This window comes from Trichosurus vulpecula, chromosome 4, assembly GCF_011100635.1.
Source record: "Trichosurus vulpecula isolate mTriVul1 chromosome 4, mTriVul1.pri, whole genome shotgun sequence".
Lineage (NCBI taxonomy): Eukaryota > Metazoa > Chordata > Mammalia > Diprotodontia > Phalangeridae > Trichosurus > Trichosurus vulpecula.
In genome coordinates this window covers 310,392,275-310,419,877 of record NC_050576.1, presented here as the reverse complement: position 1 = coordinate 310,419,877, position 27,603 = coordinate 310,392,275, and positions in this window count along the sequence as shown.

The window sequence follows — 27,603 nt, the reverse complement described above, 5'->3', positions numbered from 1 at the left end:
TTGCCCGCTTTTAAGCGTGAAAATAAACTTTTGCAAACTTGATTTAAAGATTGCTTGGGTCCGAGAATTCATTCCAGGCGACCTTGTCCTAGGAAACTTTGGTTTGGGATTCCTGAATCCCTGGATTCTCCCCCCCTCCCCCATAATACTCTAGAGTTCTGTCAATTTTGTGGGCCATGAATGATGCTTCTGGTGTAATAGATAGAGATATGGTTTCAGAAGCAGAAGAAAAACAATCATTAAAAAACAAAAACAGGGTTCAAGTTACACCATTTATAACAGTGTAGGGGATCCTGAGCAAGTCACTTGATCTCTGACTGTCCCAGGCACTAGGACTACAAACTGAAGAACAGTTGTCAATTTTCATTGGGAGAGAGATTTTCTTATGTCACTGAAATCTCATACATAGTTAAAAAAAATGATCATGAAAGTTTTACTTTTATATTTTTCAAAGAATATTTTATAACTTGAGGAGATGCATGGGAATCACCCTGTTAAAGGAAATTTTAAGGCAGTGTTTTGCTCTTTGAATCACCGGGCATTTCTTGAGGTAACAATCAGTAAATGAGGTAAGTCCTTTGTATTCTCTGCACTTTGTGTGATTGTAAAGGTGTATTCCACTCTTGAATATAGTTTGGGAAAGTCTGCCTCTTGCCTTTTCATACCATCATCAAGGAAGACTCAAATATGGGAGTAGATTACTCTCAAAAAAAAATTTGAAGGAAGGGAAATATGATGCAGTCATCTATCTCCCCGGCCATTATAGCTATTCATAGTTTTCTGATTGTCTTTTTGAGGATAAGATTCATGATTTTTTTCCAAGTGTTTGGTATTCACTTTTATTTTCAGTTATCTTCAGAACGAATCCCTTAAAATCTTCACAATTCTTTTATCTCTGGTGTGGAACTGCTTTGTAAGTACTTATTTGAATCCATCTGTTCTTCCCATCTTTGCTTTCTTAGCTATTTCTTCTTCCCCCCCTTCCCCCCAGCATGTTGGGAGTGGTGCTGATTTCAAATTTGTTATTCCCACCGATATAATTTATGATAGGAAAACAGGCTTTTTTTTTTTTTTTTGAGAAATGCAGATAGAGACATAAAGATACATAAACGGCTTGGGCGTTAATCGAGCTGGACTTTCTTCTAACAGGAGGGTTCGCCAAAAGAGTTCGGGAGGCTGTCACGTGATGTGCGGGATTCCTCGGGGTCACGTGACAGCCACCCGAAATCCTCCGGAGAGCCCGGATATTGTGCAAGCCTGTTCTAAACTTTCCATTAAACCTTTGAAAGCTTCTGTGGCTAACCGTCAGGTAAATGTACTTAAGTCGAACGCTGCATGTAATCAAACGTGGAAAAGTCAACAGTGTCACTAGGATGAGTTGTTATTGCCTCACTGACTGAGTGGACATGGAGAGCCCCAGGATCGTCCACCACAGGACTGTGAATCCTGCCAAGATCTGAGCTCTGACTTCATTTTGAGAGCTCACGCCAGATTGCTCTGCTGCGTAACTAGGGTGCAAAAACAAAAACAAAATGAAAAAACACTGGCGCTTTGGAACCCATGATACTGCCAACTTAACTGAAATGATGAACACCTTAATACCTTGATGGTATTAAGATCCAAGAAAGTTGTGAAAATTTACAAAAGGGAGCATAAACAAACAATACAAACTGTGGTTTGTGCAACAAAAAGGAAACAATCAGGACCTAGGGTGTGGTGCTTGTGGGAGATCAAAGTTAAGGCATAATCCCTACTCTCAGAGTTTATTTATGGTAAGTATATAAGACACCAAAACAAATAAGTATAAAATGCATTATACATCATTAGTGAGTTAGAGACTTACAAACCAATGTGAGGAAAGGTAGGGTCATTGCTAGTCAAGGTAGTAAAGGTAGTAAAAGCTTCTTTAAGTGGATGACTTCAGCTCAAGGATTTGAATTGAACATCAGTGAATAAATGGACCCTATTTAACAGGGGAACATGAGGGTCTGGGGGGAGCATTCAGGTCATTAGAAAAATTGATTAAAGGCACTTAATGGCAAAGAAGAGAAACAACATTACATCGTGATTAAGAATAGATGGTTGTATGTGTATTTAGAATAATTTTTTTTTAAATCCCTGACCTTTGTAAGGTATTACTATTGTTTATTAAGAGACCAGAAAGCTGAGGCTTACTGAGAGGGGTCTTAAGAGTCAATCTTTCCACAATATTTGTGTGAAAGTGCAGAGTCTGTAGCTTGAAGGATATAGGGTAGCTGGGAAGAAGAGGAAAAAAAAAACAAGTAATCTGTAAAGAAAGTAGAATTAAGTTAAGTGTATTGGCAAATATGATTTGTAGGGTAAGGTTAAGGAAAGAGGCCTGAGGACAAAAAGGAAAGGGACATCATATCAAATTTCTTAGAGTACTTGAAAGCTTACCATAGGTAAAATAATGGCTGTATGCCCCTATTCCCAATAAGGATATGAAAGATGTCATAAGCTTAAGTTGAAGCTGGAAGGAATTTAGCTTAAAAATATACAAACAAAAAAATGTTTTAAGTGTCTTGAGCAGATGAGTAAATAATTATTGTGCGATCTGTTAAGAAATAAATACTACTAGTCGAATTTAAGTAAAGCCTTTCTTGGAAAGAAGTTGACGTATATCCTTGAGCCTATGTATGCATTGATACATTTTTTAATGTCTTTGAAACCTTTGAGTTGGCACATATAATGTGTTCTTTAAAAAAGTTTCTTATTATAATTAGACTTTTTAAAGAAGAGCCTTAAAGTCCCTCTAGTTAGTATTGGATGACTCAAGTGGCAGATCTTGGTTTCCAGACTAGTGCTTCCACGCAGCAGGGCACCTCTTAAATGGCTGTCAAGAACATTTCTGTAAGATTATGTCAGACTGTGGAACCAGTGGGGTTGTATTACTGTGTCAGTATTCTTTGCAAAATAGAGACAACAACAACAAATTTGTGGTCAGAGTACATTTAAAGATTACAAAGCACTTTTCTCACAATAACCATGTGTTACAGGTAGTATGGAACAAATGTTAGCATCCGCAGGTTACACAAAAGAACTGAGAATGCTAAAGCTCGTAGTATTTGTTTTCCCTAAACTACCTTGGGTCACAGTGGAAGATCAAAGAAAGAATAGGACTGCTGCTTGGGGTGGATGGCACTATGATAAATGATGATCAAGAAAAGGCAAAATGTTTATATATATATATATATATGTATATACACACACATATATACATACATATATATGTACACATACACACACGTGTATACACACATGTGTATATATATATACACATTTGCATATATGTGTATATATGTATAATAGACATATATCTATAAATCTATCTTTAGGTTCCTTGGCTAAAAACAGATATGTTTGATCTGGTCTGGAAAGGACACAATATGTATGACTAAGAAGGAATTGATGCTTAATATAAGAGAGAGCAGGAAGGGACTACAGGTTTGGAAAAGGGGAAATTGTTGTCCTGATATTCAAAAATCATGAGAACAGAATCTGAAAAATACAAGGCAGTGAACTTGACCTCACCCATGTCTGATAAAATTCTATACTATAGAATTTTTGAGGGGATTATTAGTGAACTTATGAAAACTCTTATTATAGCACATAATATATGGTCTTAGGAAACAGTCATTGAAAACTTACAATGTCATAATTTTGTATGTTAACACCTTTGTTTGTCCTATTTAGTCATTTGTGGTAATGGGAAGAATCCGACTTCTCTCAGAGAGGTGCTGCTAACAGCAAAAATATAGTGATTGAAAGACAAGCAAATATGATAAATGCATTGTAGATTCCATCAATTTGCTTAGGAAAAAAAATGCAAGAAGCCATTGTATGATATGATGTCCATGGTCAGTAATGTTTTCCTCTATTATACATGAGTAATAGTTTCTCAGCACATCTTTATTTTCAACTTGCATTTTCAAAAAAGTGGATTTTTAAAGAAGAAAATGAAATTTGTTTTATTCATGGCTGGGAGATTTGCATGTACTGTATGATTGACACAGAAAGAAATATTATGTTGTACAATTCTGTGGCAGACAGGCCCAAGGCTATTCAGATGAGAGAGCTAATAACAATGTTGGCAAAAGAAATTCCTTATTAAAACCTTGTTAAAAAGAACTACAATAATTCATTAAGGGTTATATTATTATAAAAATCCATCATGCTTATAGACTGCTTCCTGCGGCCTTGGCTTAGCGACGTTTGACATGCCCTTTATACTCTGAAATTGGGTGAAGCTAAAACTGATTTATGTACCAAAAATGTTACATATTTCATATAGCACAAAAATAACTGACACAGCTTCTCGACTCACATTTAATTCCCTAGTGAGGGGAAAGCCAGTAATTTCCCAGGGCAACCCATTCCATTTTTTGCATATCTCTAATTATTAGGAAATTTTTGTTTTCCAAAACATCAAGTTAGAATCTAACACTCTGTAGATTACTCCCTTTTCTGTCCTCTGGGGGTTAAGCAGGAAGAGTACCTTAAGCTTTCTCTTCTTAAGTATGGCCATTGATACTTTTTTTTCTCCTACTAGTCCCAATATGACAAAATCTATAGTCCTCTAACCATTCCAGTTATATTCTAGTTTGTCAATATCTTTCTAAAAAAAGTGTCATTTAGAACTGAACACAATACTCTAGATTTGGTCTGATCATAGAGAGTACAAGATACTATCAAATTTGCAAATTCTGAAAAGCAGGAAGGAGTATTTTATATGTTGGATGACAGAATCAAGATTAAAAAGAAGCCTGGATAGGCTAGAATAATGGGTAGAATGTAATAAGATTGAGATTAAAAGGGACAAATTATGCATTTCACTTAGGTTTAAAAAACATAGAGTCCTTGAAAATAAGTACTTTTTCATCCTTTATGCTTCTATTCACAGTGTCTAGTAGGTGCTTAATAAATGCTTTTTGATTGATTTTCACCACCCTTATTTTAGACCTATTTCTTTTTTTAATACACCTTAAGATCATGTTATCTTCCTTGGTTGTCATGTCACACTTTTCACAGAGACATCCCTATTCTATATGACAGCCCTTCAAAATCTTCGGGATGCTATTATATTTCTTTTAAGTCTTTCCCAAGCTAAGTATTCCTAGTTCATTTAGTTTATCTTCATCTATACATCTATTACAAAGCACTCTATAAGGGGTTGGTGCCGATCCCAGGGCTGTTGGGACCCTAGCACTTGGCCGGTTTCCTGGGTAAACCAGACAGGCTTAGTAGGAGTGGTACAGCAGGCACCTGGAGGACGGGCCTCCACCCTTGGGAAGCCCCTACAGTCTACCTACACATGCAGGCAGAGCCTGTGCACAAGGGACACACGAGCCCAGAAAGAGGGACCAAGTTGGCCATTACCTAATGCTCTTGAACCATTGCCTAACACAATGTTACTTTACTTACCGGGACATCTTTGATACTTTATGGGGGCATCCTGCCTCGTGTCTCAGGTAGCCCATGCAGCTCTGATACAGAGAGGTGGCCTATGTTGCAACAATCTTGATCCTTCCCATGCCCCTACAGATACTACATTGCAACAGTCCTGATCCTTCCCATACCCTTGTAGATGCTATAGTGCAACATACATTGCAACAGTCCAGATCCTTCCCATGCCCATGCGGATACCCATACTGAAACAAAGTGCAACAGTATACCCATACTGCAACATTGCTATCCTTTCCCACTGCAACATTTCTGTTCTTTCCCATGCTGTCATCATCATAACCATTGGCCACTTGCTTATGCTCACATAGTGCAAACCCTATAAAAAAGGATGATTTCTCCCAATAAATCGGAGTTGCTTCCACCTTGACTCCTGCCTCATTCATCGCATGCCGAGACAGGTCCCTGGTGGACAAGGACCCCCAGAGGAGATCGTAGCAGCAGTCCACTAAAACCAACATGTTTTCCCCTTCCATGTGCATCATTGTTTAAGTTGATCTCCATCCATTTTGTACTTGTAAAATTAATTTTTGAACCAACGTGAAATATTTAACTTTATCTCTAGAAAATTCAATGTTGTGAAATTCTATGCACCATTCTGATATAAAAAAAAATTATTTTAGGACTCGACTTTCTCATTCAACATTTAAATGATCCCTTCTGCCTTTGTGTCATTTACGCAGTTCATGATTATACCATCTGGGATTTTTATCAAAGCCAGCGGCAAGCGTGTTAAATAGCATGGAGCAAAAGATAGATCTAGATGTCACCCTAGGCAAGTCACGTAACCCTGTTACTTCAGTTTCCTGTCTATAAAATGAGCTAGAGAAGGAAATGGCAAACCATTTCAGTATCCTTGCCAAGAAAATCCCAAATGGAGTCATGAAGAGTCAGAAACAACTGAAGTGACTGAACATCATCATTACCCTTCAAGTTGAGTTATTAATGACTGCTTCTTAGATTTTGTCCTTCAATCCATTCTAAACTGACCTAACAGTATAACTGTTGGGTAACATTTTGTCCACAAGAAGAACATGAGAGATGTTGTCTAATACTTTGTTAGAATCCAGGCTGACTTGGGTAAATCATTGCCTAGCTGGTATACATCAGAGGAAGTGAAACCTATACTTTACTACCTACTAGGCAACAAACAAGTTCATTTTATTAAGGAATACATTTCTTGTTAGGTCTCAAGTTCCAAGAATTGAACATGATGGCAAGGTTCCAAGACCTAGAATTCTTACAGTCACTTACCAGTGCCAAAGAGATCATTATTGTGGAGAGATAGGGAAGAAGGAAGAGGAATCACTACCATAAGACAGGAGCCAATCAGAAAGGGAGATGAGATTTAACTACATGAGTAGGTTTTTGGCCAGGCCACATAAATGCCACATAAATGACTAGACACATAGTGTAACATACTCCAGTTCATAGTCAGGATCCTAGCTGCTGAAAAGAAGCTTCCTTTTCAACCTTTTATGGGAAAAAAAACCCCAAAAATAAAGAAAAATTATTAAACAACTATGTTCCAGGAATTACTCTACCCATCAAAGATTTTAGATTTTACTGGAACATGTCAGCAGGTGTGTTAGAAAACATATTCAGAGTAATATAAATATGACTTCAACACCATTTTTTTAATAAGAAGAGGAAGATTAAGTTGTCACATTTCTGTTAGGCAAAATTCTGCAAATGTTTTCAATCCTAGGGGATATACTACACTCTGGGGACACGTAAAATTTATTGTTAACTTGGCATAATTAATTCCTGACTCAGTCTCCTTTACTAACCACTTGACCATACTTTCTAAACACATGTATTTGCCATCAGAGGGTAAAAGGGGCAAAAAATAATCTTTGCTTTTATATTAAATGAGTGAACTGTCCCAGTCCATTAGCCGGAATCATCTTGATAAACCTTTGCTATAAGAGATTTGGTAGCTTGAACCTATCACTTTCACTAGACCTCTCTTGACATTGATTCTTTATCACACTCTTCTGTAGTCCTGAATGATAGATTTTTAGATATTATCAGTGATGGTGCCACCGCCTGTAATAGGAAACCTTTACGACTCTTCCTCTTCACTCTTAATGTTCTATGAAATAAATGGCTGAATTTATTTTCATGTTGTTTGAGCTAATGCTGTACTTCTGACCTACTGATGTCAGCAATAGAAACTATGTAAAGGTAAAAAAAGGAGACACCCATCATCTTTCCTGTCTCCACTATCTGCTACCTCTCCCTCCCTGAATTGTAATGCTTAACCCTTGTATAGAACGTTCAAAAAGGTTTTATATTCTTGTCTCATTCTCCTTCACACCAATCCACTAAGGGAAGCTGGACTAGCCTAGTATAATTATCCTAATTTTAGTGATGAGAAAACAGCATCTCACAGAGGTTATACGATAAGATCAAGGAGACACATCTATTAAGGCTAGTAAGTGGAAGAGTGAGGAATAAAGTATAGATCTTTTGATCCCAATTTCATTTCAGCTACAGCATATTCCCCAATGGGACTTTAAGGTGAGCTGACAGAAAATTTAATTCAAATTTGCCAGAATTTTAGATTCTCATTATTATTAAACAACAAAAAAACATAAAAAAGAATAGAAAACTACAGTAAATATCTATGAAAACTTCTGTCCAGTTTTAATTGCCATGACATGTCCTAATATCTGTGTAAATCCATTGATCACCAGAATTGTTGTTTTATTTCTCACATCCGTTTCTCATTTCCATACATTTCTCACATCCATTTCCTTCTCTACACTCACACAGTTACTCTTCCCATTCAGAACTTCATAACCTCTCACTTGGAATCTTTACCTAACTTTTTATTTCATCTTCTTGCCTCAAACCCCTCCTTTCTCAAGTTCATCTTCAACAAAGTTTCCAAAGTAACTTTCCTAAATTGTACAAGTTTGATCATACTGTTTCCCTGATCCAGAAACTCCACTGGCATTTTATTATCTCATTTTTTAGCATTTAGAGTTATTCACTGCCTCACTTCAACACACTTTAAAAAAAAGTCTATTTATATATTCCTCCTTTTTTCCTGCACTATAAAATCTAGCAAACTGGCCTTTTTGTTCTTCTTCACAGAAAATATACCAATCTCTTTTTTTCTGTGCCCTTGATCAGACTGTCCAGTGCCTAGAAATTACTCCATCCTCTGTTCTCATGATATTCCTAATTTCTTTCATAGCTAAACTAAAAAAAACACCTTTTATATCAGGTCCTTACTAATTTCCACAGCTGTTTCTCCCCAATTATCTTTTGTTTATTATACATTTATTCTGTAAATGATCATTCTCAAACTGATAGAATAAGATAATCCCTTGGAAGTCAAGATCTGCTTCATCTTTCCTTTGTATTCCTAGTGCCTAGCATAGTGGCTAATATATAGTAGGTTTTATACATACACATACATATATATGTGTGTGTATATATTTATATATTTATGGATGTATATATGTATATGTATACATACATATATATGTATGTGTATAAATATGTGTGTATAGATATTTTATATATATATATATATATATATACATACGTACATATATATGTATATATATTTAACTTGAAAATTGACTCCTAATATTGAGGGCTACAAGTGTCCTTAGAGACCATATAGCTTTTTTTTTTTAACAGATGAGAAAACTGAAGTTCAGAAAAGGCATAAGCTCTTCCTTTCAGAACTCCTAGCTTCTTTTGAGGTCAGGTCAATTACAGCCTCTAACATAAGGCCTTTCCTAAAATACTGCCCTTCCCCACCCCCCCATCCTTACAAGTGCTTCCCCTGCCCTCTGAATTTTATTTTTGTTTACTTTTTATACACTTCCTTTCTGTGTACATATTCATTCCTCTAGTATAATATAAGTTATTTTTGTTTTTGTCTTTGATCACTTTGATCATCTAGAATCTAGCAAAGTGACACATGGTGCTCACTTAATAATTTTTCTTTTCTTTTCTTTTCAGACTGGCCCTCTCTATCCAATTTTACTGGAAGGGCAGTGTCCATTCATAGGCCTGATCACACAGCTGATTCTCACTGAAAGCTTTGCATTACTTGGTTTCTGGCCTGGGCCTATTTGCCCCTCAGGCGGTCTGTTGGCTCCTCAGTGTAGGAGGGTCACTGTCATTGGTGCTAAAATTAGCACCTGATTGAGCAACTTTAGCCCTACTTTAGCTTATAACTCCTAAGTTCACAGAATCTACCAGCTTCAACCTCCCACCCTAGAAAGAATTACAAATATGTACCACCATGTCTGGCATAAATGCTTGGCTTGTTGTTGCATTTAATTTAGTTGAGTCAGCTTTTTTTCCCACCAAGGTCATATTGATACCAAGCATGAAAGAAGTTATTCAAAATCTGTCATTCCAACTCTAAATCCTTTGCTCTCTCTTTCTCAAAAACATGGTAGCTACTGAATTACCTCCTGTTAGTTACTCAGCTGTAACTACAATCTATAAGTAAATGAATTAGGAACATTTTTGGAAAACAAATAAAGAACAAATATACATTCTGCTAGAAATCTTTATGCATATACACATGTTCAGAAGACATCCCAATACTCCTCTCTCTCTCTCTGTCTCTCTCTCTGTCTCTCTCTCTGTCTCTCTCTCTGTCTCTCTCTCTGTCTCTCTCTCTCTCCCCCCTCCTCTCTCCCTCCCTCCCTCCTTCATAATTCTCTTTCTGCACAGCTTCAATTTTTAGATTGGCTCTGTGCCCCATGGATTGGCCACCTGCCACTAGAGGATTTTCCTGTTACATTTATAGTAACTAAATGTAGATGTTATTTCTATATCTACTAATTAAATTGAAGGCATAATAGGTGTGTGTGTAGGTAGTCTCATTTAAATGCTTTCCCATTCAATATACAAGAATTTCTGTTTATCAGCTTTTGAATAAGCTACCGAAAGGTATTTCTTCCCTATAACCTCAGAAACAGGGCCGACATACGCTGTTATAAACTGGGAATAATTCCATTTCCATCGTTTTAGGGCACTTGGCCCACCTAGGCATTGCTATTTTATATTTCATATGATTTGGTTCCAAATGTCTTTATTGGATTGTAATTGTTTTTATAATTACGTGCTTTATGTGAGCTTCCTCACACACCTGCATTGGCACCATACTCAAAAAAACCATGATTATCATTCATTCTGGCCTCCAGAAGCTAAGCACAGTACTTGATATAGATTCCCTGTCACTTTTCCCCACCTTTGTCTCTCTTTCTGACCTCATGGATTATCAGGACCTTCTGCTATAGATTCTTTTGTAGAGAAGGCACTCCATGAATCAAAATCCACAACAGTAGAGGCACCATTAATCCCCCTAGATTGACAATCAACATCCCATTGAAGCTTTTTCACCACTGCTAAATGCTTATATAAGTCACTTAAAGGACAAAAGCATAGCCCTTTTTTCTTCTTCCGATATTGTAGTAGAGGTTGTTTTTGTTGTTGTTGTTTGTTAGTTTTCCTCCCTTTTGCTTAAGTTATTCCATTAGTCTGAAAAGCTACAGATAATCTCTAAATTATTAAATCCAATCACTTTGTCTCAGCCCCAATTTAAGTTGCCCTGTCTGCAGAATTTGACATTGAATAACCCTCACTCTTTATGCTTTCTCTTTCCTTAGCCTTCATGACATTGGTGTTACCTCCGTTATCATGTCAACAATTTCTCTTCACCTCCATATTGTTCTTTAAGTTCCAATTTTATATATATATATGTATATATATATATACATATATATATATATACACACATATATATATGTAAATACTTGCCAGTTTTATATATATGTATTTATTTATTTTCTTATTTTCCGATAGTACGTTTACATTATCGGTTCAAAACTGAATTCAGAACCTTTTTCAAACTTGCCTCTACTTGCCAATTTTCTTATTTCTGTTGGTTCCATCACTTTCTTCTTAAATCAATGAATTTGAAATCTCATAGTCACCCCTCACGCCTCATTTTCCTTTAATGTTTCTCCACAGCCAATGATTTTCCAGCCTTGTGAATTTTAATTATACCCTCATATAAGTCTCCCAGTACAGAAACTGGCATAGGACAATAGAATGTGCGGTTTTAGTGAGTTTGTGTGTGTGTGTTTGTGTGTCTGTGTCTATATGTGTGAGTGTGTGTGTATATCTTCTGATATATCTTTCCTGTAAAGGACACCGCTGAGATTTCTCATAATATCTTTTATTATTTGCCTTGGAATTAGGAGGATTAAAAAAGATTAAAGAAGACAAGATATTTTCTTGATTCTGTCTAACATTCAATCATAATAGATCACTAGCAATTGCCCATTTATCAGCTTTCCTGGATGCTTTATTTATTCCTGTGGAAGAATTCATGTGCCTTCTTGCGTCATGTTGGAATGAGGAGAGAAATAGCTAGGAATCTGGGTCAGCGTTCAAATTCAATTTTATTCCGTTCATCACACATTAATTGTCTCTTAAGCGTAACTCACTATACTTGATGTTGTGTGCAAAGATGAAAAAAAAATCACACAGTTCCTGCCCTTGTGGATTTTGCATTCTAAAAGAGAGCATGATAGTAGGAGCAGCAGTAGTAGTAGCAGTTGTTGTTGCTCTTGCTGTAGTAGTATTAAGAGGAGGAGGAGGAGGAGGAGGAGAAGGGGGAGGATGAGGAGGAGGGGGAGGATGAGGAGGAGGAGGAGGAGTAGTAGTTTCTGCTCTTACTGTTGTAATAGTAGTTGTAGTATGGATAAAATAAAGATTCAAAGTGTTTTAAGAAAATGTAAGAGTGGGAGATAAAACTTCCTATGTGGGATAGGAGGAAATGCCTCTTGAAAGACGTGGCCCTTAAGCAGATTATTGACAGAAAATGTTTTCTGCAAGAAAATACTTTAAAAGCTCTGCTTCTTAATTCATCTTTATTTCTAGCTCTGATCTCAATTGAAAGCATTTTTCCTTTATCTCTTGGGCATTTCGAATTAGGCCTGGTTAATTCCTCAATTTCAGAGTAACATTGCTCTCTACAATTCTCTTCACTCCAACCCAGTAGCTTCCCTGGATCCTTTCCTAGTATGAGTAACATCCATACAATATTCTTTTTCTTTTCAATCACATAATTCAGGACAAATAACAGTTAAATAGATCTTGGTGTTCCCTTTCTGAAACCTTTTACCTTATTCTCTTGATTTCAGTCTTTGCCTCATTAGATTTTTATTCATACTATATCATTTCCGGGTTCACTATTTTTTTAGATTGCGTTTCCTAACAATCTTCTCATTTCCTTATCAAATATCCATGCCAAAGAGTCAATATCTGCCCTTATATTTCACATATAAAATCTCCATGGTAAGGTTCATGGCATGAAGAATCAACTTTTGAGGTTTCTTTTAGCACATACATTGAACATGAAGGTTGTTATATCCAAATCTCTATTAAATATCGATTGCTATTATTCAATCTAGACAAAAAAATTAGTCTCAAAGCATGTGTAATTTTTGTAAGGTATTTCTCAGGAAGCAAATATCAATTTGTAGGAAAAAAATTCTTCATGATTTGTCATATGTTTTTGAATGTTGTGGAATTTATGTACAATCTAGTTTTTATACCTTTATCCTAAATTCCACTAATTATTTTTATTGAAACTCAGCAGAGAAGTTTTCCATGGTGAGGAGACAGCAAAGAATACTGGATAGAGCACACGACTTGGAGTTAGCAAGAACTGACTATGAGTGGTCCCAAATACCTATAATCTCTAATCTTAGGGGAGACTGAAGCTTGCAGAGTCCTGGAGTTCAGAATTTCTGAGTTACAGTAGAGCAAAACCTAATCTGGTATCTGCATTGATTCTTGAACCAATATGATGAGTTCCTGCAGTCTTTTTTTTGGGGTGGGGGAGAATTGGGCTTCCTAAGAAGAGATCAGGCTAGGATGAAAATAGAGCAAGTCAAATCCATTAAATTGATTTACTGTTCCTCAGTAGATCAGTAGTGGAATTGGGCATGTGAGTAGCCAGTACACTCCTAGCCTCAGTGAGGGAGGGATAACTCATCTTGGAAAACAAACCAAAAAAACCTGAATTCAAATTCTGTTCCTGAAACTTAATTAACTAGTTGTCCCCAGTCAATTCACTTAATGTCTCTGGATATCTGTTTCCTCATCTGTAAAATGAGAAGTTTGGAATCAATGAACTCTAATATTCCTTCCAAAAATAAATCTATGATCAAATGACAAAAACAATGATGATGATAGTGTTGATGACTTTTGTAACCACTACAACATATTTATAAACACTTCACAGTTTACAAAGTTCTTTCTACACCACAACTATGTGAGATTGATGAGGCACTTTTTTTTTCCATTCAGCAAATTAAAAATCTAAAACTCACAAACATTACATAACTTGCCTAATGTCCTATAATTATCTAAAAGGTAAACATATGTTTTCTGTATCCCAATCTCATGGTATTCCCACAATATCATACTGTTCCTTGCATTATCTCATTCCCTGTGGAAGGTAGAATTAAATCAGATTCTATATTTTCCAATCATCTTGAGTTACTTAGTAGGTTCGTTAATACAGTCAGGTAACCCCTAGTGGTAGGAAGAGAAAAAAAAAGGCAAAGCAAATCTTTATAGCGAAAACAATCGCTAAGAAATGTGTGAATGGTGAAACAAGTTGAATAAGCTATTACATGAGAGTTAAATGCTTATTCATGTGAAATAAAGTAATCCTTTTATAGAATTTGGGTGTCTTTTAGGGCCCCTGAAGAATGAATTTATCAAGTGTGGCCCTGGACTTGAGAAATAATAAATGAATCTGATATGAATAAATACTTTATTCCCAGGACACCCACTCACTTTACTTTCAGAAGTGACTAACCACAGAATCAAGAATAAAGGTATTAATTTTATAAGTAATTGTTTTTGCAAGCTGATGAGATTAGGAGGATATAGATTTCTACTTAAAAAAACAGTTCAGCAGAAATGTTTATCCTTTGCCACGTCTATTAAAAGAGGGGGAAGAAGAACACCACCACCATCCTTATTTACAATAAGAGAAGAAAATATTCCTTTTTTCTGTTTTAAACATCAATTATTTGTCTAACATGGAAGATGACATTTCAGCTTTTCTGGAAAAGGATGGATGAGAAGGAAAAAGAAATTTAAAAAAATCCTAAATTGCTATTGAGTTTTCGTGAGGTGGTTTAGAAATCTTATCTTAGCAAAACAAAAAACCTTCTCCTTCAGTTGGCCAAAAAAAAAGAAAAGAAAAAGAAAAAGAGATTCTAATGTAGCCTTAAGACCAAAATAGGAATGAGTTCCCTTGTCCTTTGCATAGTGAAATATATTGCAGGTTCACAGAACACAGAGAATGAAACTTTAATCCACTGTGAATTAAGACAAAACTGAATATCTCAATGGCAAAATCTAATTGATCTTCCTGCACTTGAAAATGCCATTTAAATGTGAAAAAAAATCCCCAAATTGCTTTCTGAGTTTTTAAAGGTGGTCCAATCATTCCAAGTTATAAGGAACAGTTTTACTTGCCTAAAAGGAAAGGTAAAGGATTTTATCTTTTCCTTAAATCAGATCAAGTGATGCCTTTCAGATTTTACTATCTAAAATGTATTTTACTTCATTCATTACATTCACGCACATATGTATGTAAATATATGTGTATATATTGTGATTTTTTATGTGTAATTGGGAAATATCTAAATATATATGTGTATATATTGTATTTGTGTATACACATATATATGTATATTGTATGTATATATGTGTGTGTGTGTGTGTATATATATATATATATATATATATATATATATATATATAGAGAGAGAGAGAGAGAGAGAGAGAGAGAGAAGGAGAGAAAGATATTTCCCAATTTCATGTAAAAGAATCACAACCTTTTTTTAAAATTTTGAGTTCCAAATTTTCTCCTTCCTTCCTGAGCCTCACCTCTCCTTGTAATGTTAAGCAATTTGATTTCGATTATACATATGATGTCATACAAAACATTATTTTAATATTAACCGTGTTGCAAGAGAAAGCACAAACAAAATCAAGCAATAAAAATAAATATAGTAAATTAAAAATGCTTCATTTTTTCATACTAGAAATTTACTTTTCTTCTTTCTTTTTAAAAAATCAAATTAACCAATGGTTTATCTATTTTATTTGTTTCATAAAACCAGTTGCAGTTTTATTTATTTGTTCAAGGGTTTTTTTTTACTTTAAATTTTATTTCTCCTTAGATTTTCAAAATTTTCATTTTTGTGTTTAATTGGGGACTTTTTTCTTTTTTTAGTTACATGCCTAATTCAATGACCTGATTTTTTTCTCTCTTCTATTAATGTGCACATTTAGGGATATATATTTCCCCCTAAATACTGCTTTGGCTGCATCCTGTAAATTTTGGAATGTTGTCTCATTGATATCATTCCCTTTATTGAAATTATTGTCTTCATGATTTGCTCATTTACCTACTCGTTCTTGAGAAGTAGATTATTTAGTTTCCTATTAATTTTTAATCTATATTTCTATGGGCCTTTATTAAAAATGTTTTTTAATGTATTATTAATTGAGAAGGCTGCATTAATTATTTTTGCTTTTCTGCATTTGATTGTTAAGGTTTTATGCCTTAATACAGGCCCGCACAACATATGGCCTGTGGACCTCTTTTGCAGCCCATGAAAAATGTCGAGGATATAAAAGAAAGTAAAGATATAACAAGTATTTTGTCTGTGCCCCGCTTAACCTGTCTTCCACTAGTCACTATTATGCCCATCATGTAACTTGGGGGGTGGGTTGCCACTGCACATGCTCCCGTGTTTGTCATGTGACCTGCAGAACCAACAATCATCAGTCTCTCTAGTCTGAGAGGAGCAAGAATTGTATCTTTTCACTGCGTTTCAGTCATTACTGCCATTGAATGGGGACAGAGTGAGTGCAGCCACTTGCCAATGCAGCTGACACCTGCTATGCAATGAACTGCAACAGCTTGAGGGCTTCTTCCCATGCCTCCACCCTCTAAGTTACATGAGTGCCTGGCCAAGGTCAGACACTCTGTTCAGTATTTCTTTTTATGTTAGCAGTTGCTGTGGAGCTTTTTTTCTTCTAACATTAAAGTTTTGGGGGTAATTTGTAAAAAGGGGTGATAAAAAGCAATGGAAGATTGAATCAGAGCATAGTGTTTAATCTGGAATGGGCAAATAGATGCTTGTTTACTTACATGAGAGACAAAATATTATGCTTTGTTTGCAGAGAAGTAAGTAATAGCAATTCTAAAAGAATACAATCTTCATCACCATTTTGAATCAAAACATCCTGATTTTAAACAAATTGGACACCAATTAAAAATAAATTAAAGCATCCAAATTGTTGAAAAATCTCAGTGGAGAACAGTGGTTTTTTAGAAAGTAAACTCAGAAAATGAGGTGGCTACTAAGGTTAGTTTTCAGATTTCTAAAGAAATTGCTACTCCTAGGAAGTCTTTTACTGAAGGTGACTTCATAAGGAAGTGTTTGCCAATTGCAGTTTCTGGATTATGTCCCGAAAAAAAAAAAAGTGTTTTTGAGAATATGTTTGCCCCATATGACTGTGCAGCAAAAAATAGCTGATGATAATCTGACTGCTGACAAGAAGTGTAACACATCCCATTAACTAAATGTAAACTAAATGTAAGACAACCTGAAAAATGTATTAAAACTTGTACTGCTCAGAAAAGTAATTTTTAACATGAATTTGATTTCATTATAAAAATCTTAAATTATAAGTATAATTAATTGATATTAATTGAAATTTCCCTTTTTAAATACAGTTTATTTGCCAAATAGTTTAATCATCAATTATTTTATTTGCAAAGCAAGCATCTAAAAACCTATCTGTAGCCCAAAGAAACTTATCCTATTTTGATTTTGAACCCTACCTACTGCCAAGTCATTCAGGTCTGCCTTAATGCATGATCATTCAGAGTGTGTGTGTGTGTGTGTGTGTGAAGCTACCATGTACAGCTGGGGGGAAAAAGTTTATTCCTTTCTATTTCCATTGTTTTTTTTTCCAGTTGTCTGTTACTTGTAACTTTTCTAAGATTCTATTCGTCTCCTTGACTTATTTGTTACTTATTTTATGGTTAGATTTGTCTAGCCCCTAGAGAAGAGAGTTGAGGTTCCTCAACGGTATATTTTGACTATTTCCTCCTGCAATTCATTTAACTGTTCCTTTAAGAATTTGGATGCTCTGCCATTTGGTGCATGAATGTTTAGTATTGGCAGTTCTTCATTTTATATGGTTTCTTTTAGCAAAATATAGTTTCCCTGCTCATCCCCTTTAATTAGGTCTATTTTTTCTTTTGCTTTGTCTGAGATTGTCTTTGCTACTCCTGCCTTTAAAGAAAATAGTTAAATAATATATCCTTTTACCAATTACATGTGAAAGCCATTTTCAAAATTTGCTTTCTTTACTTTTTTTTTTTACCTTTTTTTTTTTTGCAGGGGGCAAGGCAGGGCAGTTGGGGTTAAGTGACTTGCCCAAGATCACACAGCTAGTAAGTGTGTCAAGTGTCTGAGGTCGCATTTGAACTCAGGTCCTCCTGGCTGGTGCTCTACTCACTGCGCCACCTAGCTGCCCCAAGATTTGCTTTTTTTTAATGTTGAATCTTAAATTTTCTCCCTCTCTTCCTCTTTTCCTCCCTCATTGAGAAAGCAAGCAATTTTATATGTATTATACATGTTCAGTCATGCAAACTATATTGCAACGTCGAATCATGTGAAAGAAAACAGTCCAATAAAAAAAACTTGAAAAAAAGTTTAAAAAAAAGAATACCTTGATCTGTATTCAGACTCCATCAGTTCTTTGTCTTGACATGACAGAATTTTTCATCACAAGGCCTTTAGAATTGTCTTGGATCATTGCATTGCTGAGAATAGCGAAGTCATTCATAATAGATCATCATACGATATTGCTGTTATACTGAGTATGGTCTCCTGGTTTTGCTTATTTCACTTTGCATCAGTTTTTGTAAGATTGTCCAGTTTTGTGTTTTTTTTTTCTGAGAGTATCTTGTTCATCATTTCTTATTGCACAGTAGTATTCCATCACAATAATATACCATGACTTGTTCAGCCATTGCTCCATTGCTGGGAATCACCTCAATTTCCAATTCTTTGCCATCCCAAAAGAGCTGCTATTAATATTTTGCACAAATTAGAATGAGGCAAGTGAAAGCTATAGCATACATAAGACATCAAGAACCCCTCTCTCCCCAAAATAAAAAGAATGAAAAACCAGGAAAAATGTGAAAAATCTCTTTAATTTTCTTTTTTTGGGTCTTTTTGTGATAGATACATAGTAGTGGTATTGCTGGGTCAAAGCCCAGAGTATGCAGTTTTGTAGCCTTTTGAGCAGAGTTCCAAATTGCTCTTCAGAATTTTTGGATCATTTCAGAACTCCAGCAGTGAAGCCTTAGTGTCCCAATTTTTCCATATCTGCTCCAACATTTCTCATTTTCCTTTTCTGTCATATTAGCTAGCCTAATAGATATGAGGTGGTACTGCAGAATTGTTTTGATTTGCATTTCTCTAATCAATAGTGATTTAGAGCATTTATTTTTTATATGACTAGATAACTTTGGGTTTTTTGTCTGAAAACTGCCTGGTCATATCTTTTGACCATCTGGGCGATGGCCCATTCTATTTCCTCCTCCCACTCCCCCCCCTCCCCCACCACAGATATCCTGCTCTTTATCTCTTACCCTATCATCAAAAGTCTTTTGCTTCTGACCACTGCCTAGCCTAATTTACCCTTCCTTCTATCAGCTCCCCCCATTCTCTTATGCCTCTGCCCTCCTATTTCCCTGTAGGGTTACCTAGCTTTCTATACCCAATTTAGGGTCTATATTATTCCCTTTCTGCCAATTTTGAGTAAGTTTCAAATGTTGCATGCCACCATTGACCCCATCTTCTCCTATACTGTAAAAGCTAATTTTGCACTTCTTTTATGTAAGATAATTTATTCCATTCTACCTCTTCCTTCTCCTGTCTTCCTGTACAACACTCTTATCTATTGTTTTTTTTTTCCTTTTTTGATTTTGGATATCATCCTATCATTGTCAGCTCACACTGGTACCCTCTGTCTATGTATATTCCTTATAAGTATTTTAATAATGATAAAGTTCTTAGCAGTTACATTAATCTATTTCCATTTAGAAATGTAAATAATTCAACCTTATTGAGTCCCTTATGATTTCTTTTTTAATATTTGTCTTTTATGCTTCTCTTGAGTCTTATATTTGAGAGTCAAAATTTCTATTAAGCTCTAATGTTTTGATCTGAAATGTTTGAAAGTCATCTACTGAATTTGCCTTGATGGGTTATACCTACTAATGGTGAATACATTATTCTTGGTTTTAATCCTATCTCCTTTGTCTTTTGGAATATCTCATTCTAAGCCTTCCAGTACTTCAAAGTTGAACCTGATACATTTTGGTTATCCTGACTCTGACTTAATATTATTTCATTTTTTTTCTTTCTGTCTACTTGCAATATTTTCTCCTTGACAGAGAGTTCTGCAATTTGGTTATATTATACCTCTGAGATTTCATTTTGAGATCTCTTTCAGGAGATGATCAATGAATTATTTCAATTTCTAGTTTACCCTCTGATTCTAGCACAGCAACCATTTTCCCTTGATACTTTCTTTTTTTTAAAAAAATTATTTATTTATTTAATATTTTTAGTTTTCAGCATCGATTTTCACAAGAGTTTGAACTGCAAATTTTCTCCCCATTTCTACCCTCTTCCCCACTCCAAGATGGCATATATTCTGATTGCCCCATTCCCCAGTCAGCCCTCCCTTCTGTCACCTCACTCCCCCCCATCCCCTTTTACCTTACTTTCTTGTAGGGCAAGATAGATTTTTATGCCCCATTCCCTGTATATCTTATTTCCTAGTTGCATGCAAAAACTTTTTTTTTTTTTGCACATCTGCTTTTAAAACTTTTGAGTTCCAAATTCTCTCCCCTCTTCCCTCCCCACCCACCTTCCCTAAGAAGGCAAGCAATTCAACACAGGCCATGTGTATCATTATGCAAAACCCTTCCACAATACTCATGTTGTGAAAGACTAACTATATTTTGCTCCTTCCTATCCTATCCCCCTTTATTCAATTTTCTCCCTTGATCCTGTCCCTTTTCAAAAGTGTTTGCTTTTGATTACCTCCTCCCTTGCCCTCCCTTCTATTGCCCCCCTTTTTTATCTCCTTCCTCCTTCTTTCCTGTGGGGTAAGATACCCAATTGAGTGTGTAGGTTATTCCCTCCTCAGATCAAATCCATCTTCCCTTCCTACAGAACTGCTTTTTCTTGCCACTTTTATGCAAGATAATTTACCCCATTCTATCTCTCCCTTTCTTCCTCTCTCAATATATTCCTCTCTCATCCCTCAATTTGATTTTATTTTTTTAGATATCATCCCTTCCTATTCAATTCACCCTGTGCCCTCTGTCTCTCTCTATATGTACATTCCCTTCAGCTACCCTAATACTGAGGTCTCGTGAATTATACACATCATCTTTCCAAGTAGGAATGTAAACAAAACAGTTCAGCTTTAGTAAGTCCCTTATGATTTCTCTTTCTTGTTTACCTTTTCATGCTTCTCTTGATTTGTGTTTGAAAGTCAAATTTTCTATTCAGCTCTGGTCTTTTCACTGAGAAAGCTTGAAAGTCTTCTATTTTATTGAAAATCCGTGTTTTGCCTTGGAGCATGATACTCAGTTTTGCTGGGTAGATGATTCTTGGTTTTAATCCTAGCTCCATTGACCTCCAGAATATCATATTCTGAGCCCTTCAATCCCTTAATGTAGAAGCTGCTAGATCTTGTGTCATCATGATTGTGTTTCCACAATACTTGAAATGTTTCATTCTAGCTGATTGCAATATTTTCTTCTTGACCTAGGAACTTTGGAATTTGGCTACAATATTTCTGGGAGTTTTTCTTTTGGGATCTTTTTCAAGAGGCAATCAGTAGCTTCTTTCAATTTGTATTTTACCATCGAGTTCCAGAATAGCAGCGCAGTTTTCCTTGATAATTTCTTGAAAGGTGATGTCTAGGCTCTTTTTTTTATTGTGGCTTTCTAATAGTCCAATAATTTTTAAATTATCTCTCCTGGATCCATTTTCCAGGTCAATGGTTTTTCCAATGAGGTATTTCACATTCTCTCCTATTTTTTCATTCTTTTGGAGGTGTTTTATAATTTCTTGATTTTTCGTGAAGTCATTAGCTTCCATTTGCTCCATTCTAATTTTTAAGGACGTATTTTCTTCTGTGAACTCTTGGACTGCCTTCTCCATTTGGCCAATCCAGTTTTTTAAGGCATTCTTCTCCTCATTGGCTCTTTTGCCATTTGGGTTAGTCTACTTTATAAGGTGTTATTTTCTTCTATATTTTTTGTGACTCCTTTAGTAAGCTGTTGACTGGTTTTTCGTGATTTTCTTGCATGCCTCTCATTTCTTTTCCCAATTTATCCTTTACTTCTCTTACTTTATTTTCAATCCTTTTTGAGCTGTTCTATGGCCTATGACCAATTCATATTTTTTCTTGGAGGTTTTTAATGTAGGATCTTTGCCTTTTTTCTCTTCTTCTGGCTGTATGTTTTGATCTTCTTTGTTACCAAAGTAAGATTCTATATTCTGAGTTTTTTTATGCTGTCTGCTCATTTTCCCAGCCAATTACTTGACTTTTGAAGTCTTTGTCAAACTATGACTCTGCTTCCAGAGTGGAGAGTGCTCTGTGTCAAGCTTAAGGGGTTTTGCACAGCTGTTTTCTGAGCTACTTGTAGGTGCCTGTAAGTTTTCAGTTCCTCTGAGGTGGTATGATCCAACGAGAGGTATTTACTCCTCTAGGGGCCTGTGCTCTCATCTGTGAGTGCCTCTAGCATTCTTTTCTTCCTTGGAACTGCTAGGAGAACTCCCTCTCCCCAGCCACCACAAGCTCTGCCACACCAGTGCTCCTCTTAACCCCAGGATCACCAACCAGTACTGTGACTCAGATCCAAGGAGGGAAAAGCAAGATAATCCTGCCTCAGTGCCAGCAAAGATACCCCTGCCCTCCCACTCTGATCAGCTCTTTGATTCCCCATACCATCTGTGGGCCTGAAGCTCCGGAAGCAGCCAGTGCTGCTGCTGCTACTACCCCACCACTGCCACTGCAGCCACTTCTGCTGCCCTGGGGCTGGAGCCAGACCATGCCCTTCTCCCACGCAAGGTCAACAGAGTTTTCCTACTGACCTACTAAATTGTCTTTGGCTTTTGTGGGTTGAGAAGTCTGGAAACCACCACAGCTCAGTGATTCAGTGCCCTGAGTCCTGCTCCACCCAGTTTGCTCTGGCCTGGTCTGTGCTGGTGTGGCCCACACCGGGCTGTGCTCCATTCCCAACACAGTGTGATCAACCCTTCCCAGTGACCATCCAGGCTGTCTTGGGCAGGAGACTTGTTTCACTTGTCATTTCATGGATTCTTCAGCTCTAAAATTTCTTTAGAGTCATTTTTTACAGGTATTTGGAGGGATTTGGGGGAGAGCTCAAGCAGGTCCTTGCTTTTACTCCACCATCTTATCTTTGCCCCGAGAAATAATTTAATAATTACTGGACTACCTGAAAGCCATGGTCAAAAAAAAAAAAAAAGATCCTAGACATCATCTTTCAGGAAATTATCAAGGGAGGGGGCAGGGCCAAGATGGGAGCTGGAAAGTGGGGACTTGCCTAATGCTGTTCCCCAGGACCCTCCAAACACCTATAAAAAATGGCTCTGAACAAATTCTAGAACTGCAGAACCCACAAAATAGCAGAGGGAAGCAGGGCGCCAGCCCAGGACAGCCTGGATGGTCTCTGGGTAAGGTCTATCTCATGAAGCTGGGTGCAGAGCCTAGCATGGTGGACCAACCAGACCGGGAGCCAGGTGGAACAGACCCTAGCACCCTGAATCAGTGAGCTGTGGCAGTTACTAGACTTCGCAATCCACAAACACCAAAGGGAGAGATGGGGAGAAAATTTGTAACTTAAAATCTTGTGTAAATGAATGTTGAAAACTAAAAATAAATAAACTACCTTTAAAAAATATTTCCCATTATTTTCCATGGAAGTTGTTTTTCCAATGAGATATTTCATATTTTCTTCCTTTTTTTCATTCTTTTGATTTTCTTTTGTAAGGGGAGTGGGTGTTCTTAATTTCTTATGTATTCCTTAGCTTTCACTTGCCCAGTTCTAATTTTTAAAGAATTATTTTATTCTGTGAACTTTTGTAGCTCCTTTTCAATTTAACCAATTCAACTTTTTAAGAAGTTCTTCATTGGATTTTTGTGAGTCTTTTACCATTTGGAATTTTTTTTGTGTGTTTTTTTAAGGTGTTATTTTCATCACTTTTTTGTGCTTCTTATACCCAGGTCTTGACTCTTATTTTTTGTATTTTTTGCATCATTCTCATTTATTTTCCCATTTTCCCCCTCTACCTCTCTTATTTGGCTTTTAAAAACCTTTTTGTATGCTTTCAGGTATTATTTTTGGGTGCGATACCAATTCACACTTTTCTTTGAGCCTTTGGATGTTGCTGTTTTGGCTATTTTTTTCTCCTTAGTTTGTATTTTGATCCTCTCAGTCACCAAAGTAATTTTCTATGTTCAGATTACTTTTGTTATTGTTGTTTCCTCATTTTCCCAGCCTATTTCTTGACTTTTACCTTCATGTTAAAGGTGTGCTCTTCTCTGGGAGTGACTGGGGACACTATTCTAAGCTTCAGGTTTTTTTGTGCTGTTGATTTCAAAGCTATCTCTGAACATCTCTTAGTATTCAGTTCTTCTAAGGTGGTATGATCTAAGAAATGAGGCAACTGCTCTCCTAGCCTTTGATCTGGTCTGTGAGCTCTTTCCCACCTCAAAACTGTAATCAGGGCCCCTGCTCCTATTAGTGCTCCTTTTCACCCTCAAACTGTGACTAAAAACTGTGTATGGCCGATGCAGTAGAGTTCTGCTCCCAATGCCAGCAAATGTCCCCTTATGATTTCCTTTTGACCAGTTGTCTAATGCCCTTACTGTCTGTGGGCTGAGAGCTCCAGAAGTTCCTGCTGCTGATTCAATTGGCCCCAAGGTTTGTTGCTGATTTTACTTGCCATGGCCCATGGTGGACTATAATCCACTCTCACCCCAGTGAGACAGATCTTTCTTGCTGACCTTCTAAGTTGTTGTTGGCTGAAAAATTATTTCATCCCATCTTTTTTTTTCCTGCTCCAGAATTTCTTTTGAGGCATTGATTTCATATTTTTTGGAGTTGAATTTAAGAGAGCTTAAGTGAATCCCTATGTTTACTCTGCCATCTTGATTCTGCCACTAGCCCTGACTTAATTGCAGTGGAAGCATAGAAGATTCTGCTCCAGCCCTTTATTTAAGTATGTGTCTTTCTGTCTCAAGTGCATTTTTTTTTGTAAACAAAAGGTTGTTAGATTTTGGTTCAACTACTCAGCTATCTGCTTCCATTTTATGTGTGAGTTTATTGCATTTACTTTCTCAGTAATGATTACTAACTATGCATTTCACTTCATCATATTTTCTTATGTTTATCCTTCCCTCTATTTTTATTTTGTCACTCCTATAAAGACTGTTTTGCTTCTAATCCATAGCCACAGGCTAGAGAGAATGTGCATTGGGTCAGAGCAAAATTAATCTGGCAACCTGACCGAAGCCAGTAGTTTTTATCTGATATTTATTCAGGCAGAGACATAAACTAAACTGACCCATGTCCCTCAATGTCAGAAATCTGAGGCCACTTAAAAGTCTAGCCTTACAGGTCTGTACAACAATGGAACAAGGAGAGGCTTAAGTATGAGGAGGCAATCCAGAGGAAGTGACAGGAAGTAAAAGAGAAGAGGTGAAAGGTCAAAAAATTAAGAAAGATAGCTTGAGTAGAAATCCAGCCCCCAAACAAATAAACTACAGAGAAGGTGATAAAGACAAAATGGGCAATAAGTAAAATTTCAAAGAGAAAACAAAACATTTTGTATAAATATTATAAACGAAATAAAATTGACCAAAGTTATCCACATAAAGAGAGAATCCTGCATATATCTCTACATTGTAAAGACCAAAGAAACACAACAGGAAAATCTATATTAATTCAAAATAAAAATGAAACATTTTAAAGAAAAGGTTAAGATGAATTTAGGTCAGAAACAAAGTTATTAATATTTATTTTTAAAGTCTTTATATTAAATTTCTCATATAGGGTTTGGTATATAAGATAAAGAAACATTTAATAATATATAAATATTTATAGCATTAATTTTTGTGATAGCTAAGAGTTGGGGAAAAATAGATGCCCATTGATTAGAGGATGGCTAAACAAATTATGATAAATAAATATAATGAATTCCGCTGCTCTATAAGAAATGATATGTGTGATTAATACAGAGAAGCATGGAAATTTCTCTATGTACTGATACAGAGCGAAGTAAGCAGAACTAATGAAATAAAATAAAACACATAATGCCTTAAAATGCAATGGAAAGGATGATGATACATGAACAAATAAAAAGTAAATATAGCAAAAGTAAAAAAAAAATTGTGACTTGAATGAAGAAATATATAAAGACACCTCCAGCCAGTCTTTTTCAGTAGGTGGGAGATCTACAGGGTGATGTTACATATTCCAGATGTCTCCAGATTTTCTCAATGCATCCTAATTTTTTTTTCTCTAAAAGAAAAAAATATGATGTGTTATGTAGGATTCCTCTTAGGAGGGAGAGGGAAGAAATAAATTGAATACTATTTTGATGGAAGAAACAAAAACAATGAAATTATTTAAAAAATTAATAGCTCAGTAGAATAATTTAAATATATGGTAGGGATATTCTTTTAAGAAGGAAGGGCTCTGAGATAAAGAATAAGCCATGAGGTACACACAAAAATATTCTGATATGAACAATATTTATTGGTAGAGAAGATAAAGGCAATGATATGAAAGTTTTTACTAAACTGATCTTTTCATTAATATTTCAAATAGTATCTATCCAATAGCTTGGAGCAAGCATTATATGTAATAGCATCAACTACAAGTCTTTCCAATATGATAAAAAACCAAGGATGTCCATTTTAACCACTCTTATTTGATATAGTGCTAGAAATGGTAACTATAGCAAGAAATAAATTAAAATTAGAGAATAAGCACAGGCAAACAGGTGAAAAGAAAAGGGGATAAAGATTTATTAAAGACTTTCTATGTGCCAGGATTTGTGCTGAGCCTTTTATAAATATTATCTCATTTGCTCCTCACAACTACCTTGTCAAATAGGTACTATTATCATATCAATTTTACATATGAGGAAGTCGAGGCAGACAGTTTAAGTGACTTACCCAAGGTCACATAGCTAGTAGATGCCTGAGAATGGATTTGAACTGAGGTCTTTCTGACTCCAGATGTAGTGCATTCTCCATTGTGCCACCTAACTGCCTAGCTATTTCATACAAACAGTAAATTGTCACTTTGAAGATGATATAATTAATTGGAATAATTATTACTTCAATTAAGTTGCAGGATAGCAAATAAATACACTTAGCTCATCAGCATTTTTATATATTAACAGTTAACCTCAGCAGGAAGAGACAGCTATTCCATTCAAAATAACTACTGAATGTATAAAATACTTAAGAGATACATACTAAGTCCTACATAGGACTCTGAATACAACTACAAAGTTCTCTTTAAAGAAATAAAAATACTTCCAGGAGCTAAGATGGAAGAGTAAGAAGTAAGTTGCTCTCACTCTCCCTTATTGACCTCTGAAAGCCCAGAAAATATCACCCCAGGAAAAACCCTGGAACAGCTGAGCCAGCAAAAAGTTGGGGTGCAACAGTCTTGTAGCCCAAGAAGTTTTGGGGGATTAACGGGGAAGGCCCCTCTGGCTCTGGGGGCATGCGAACGGCAAGCCCCACCTCAGCAAACCAGAGGGAGATCCTGAGCCCAAGGGTGGTGAAGGAGGAAAGTGTCAACACCCCCCCCCCCAGAGCCCTTCAGCACAGGCAGGGCAACTGGTAAACCCAAGTTTGGAAAACCACCACTCAGGTATTCTATAGCAGCCAAAT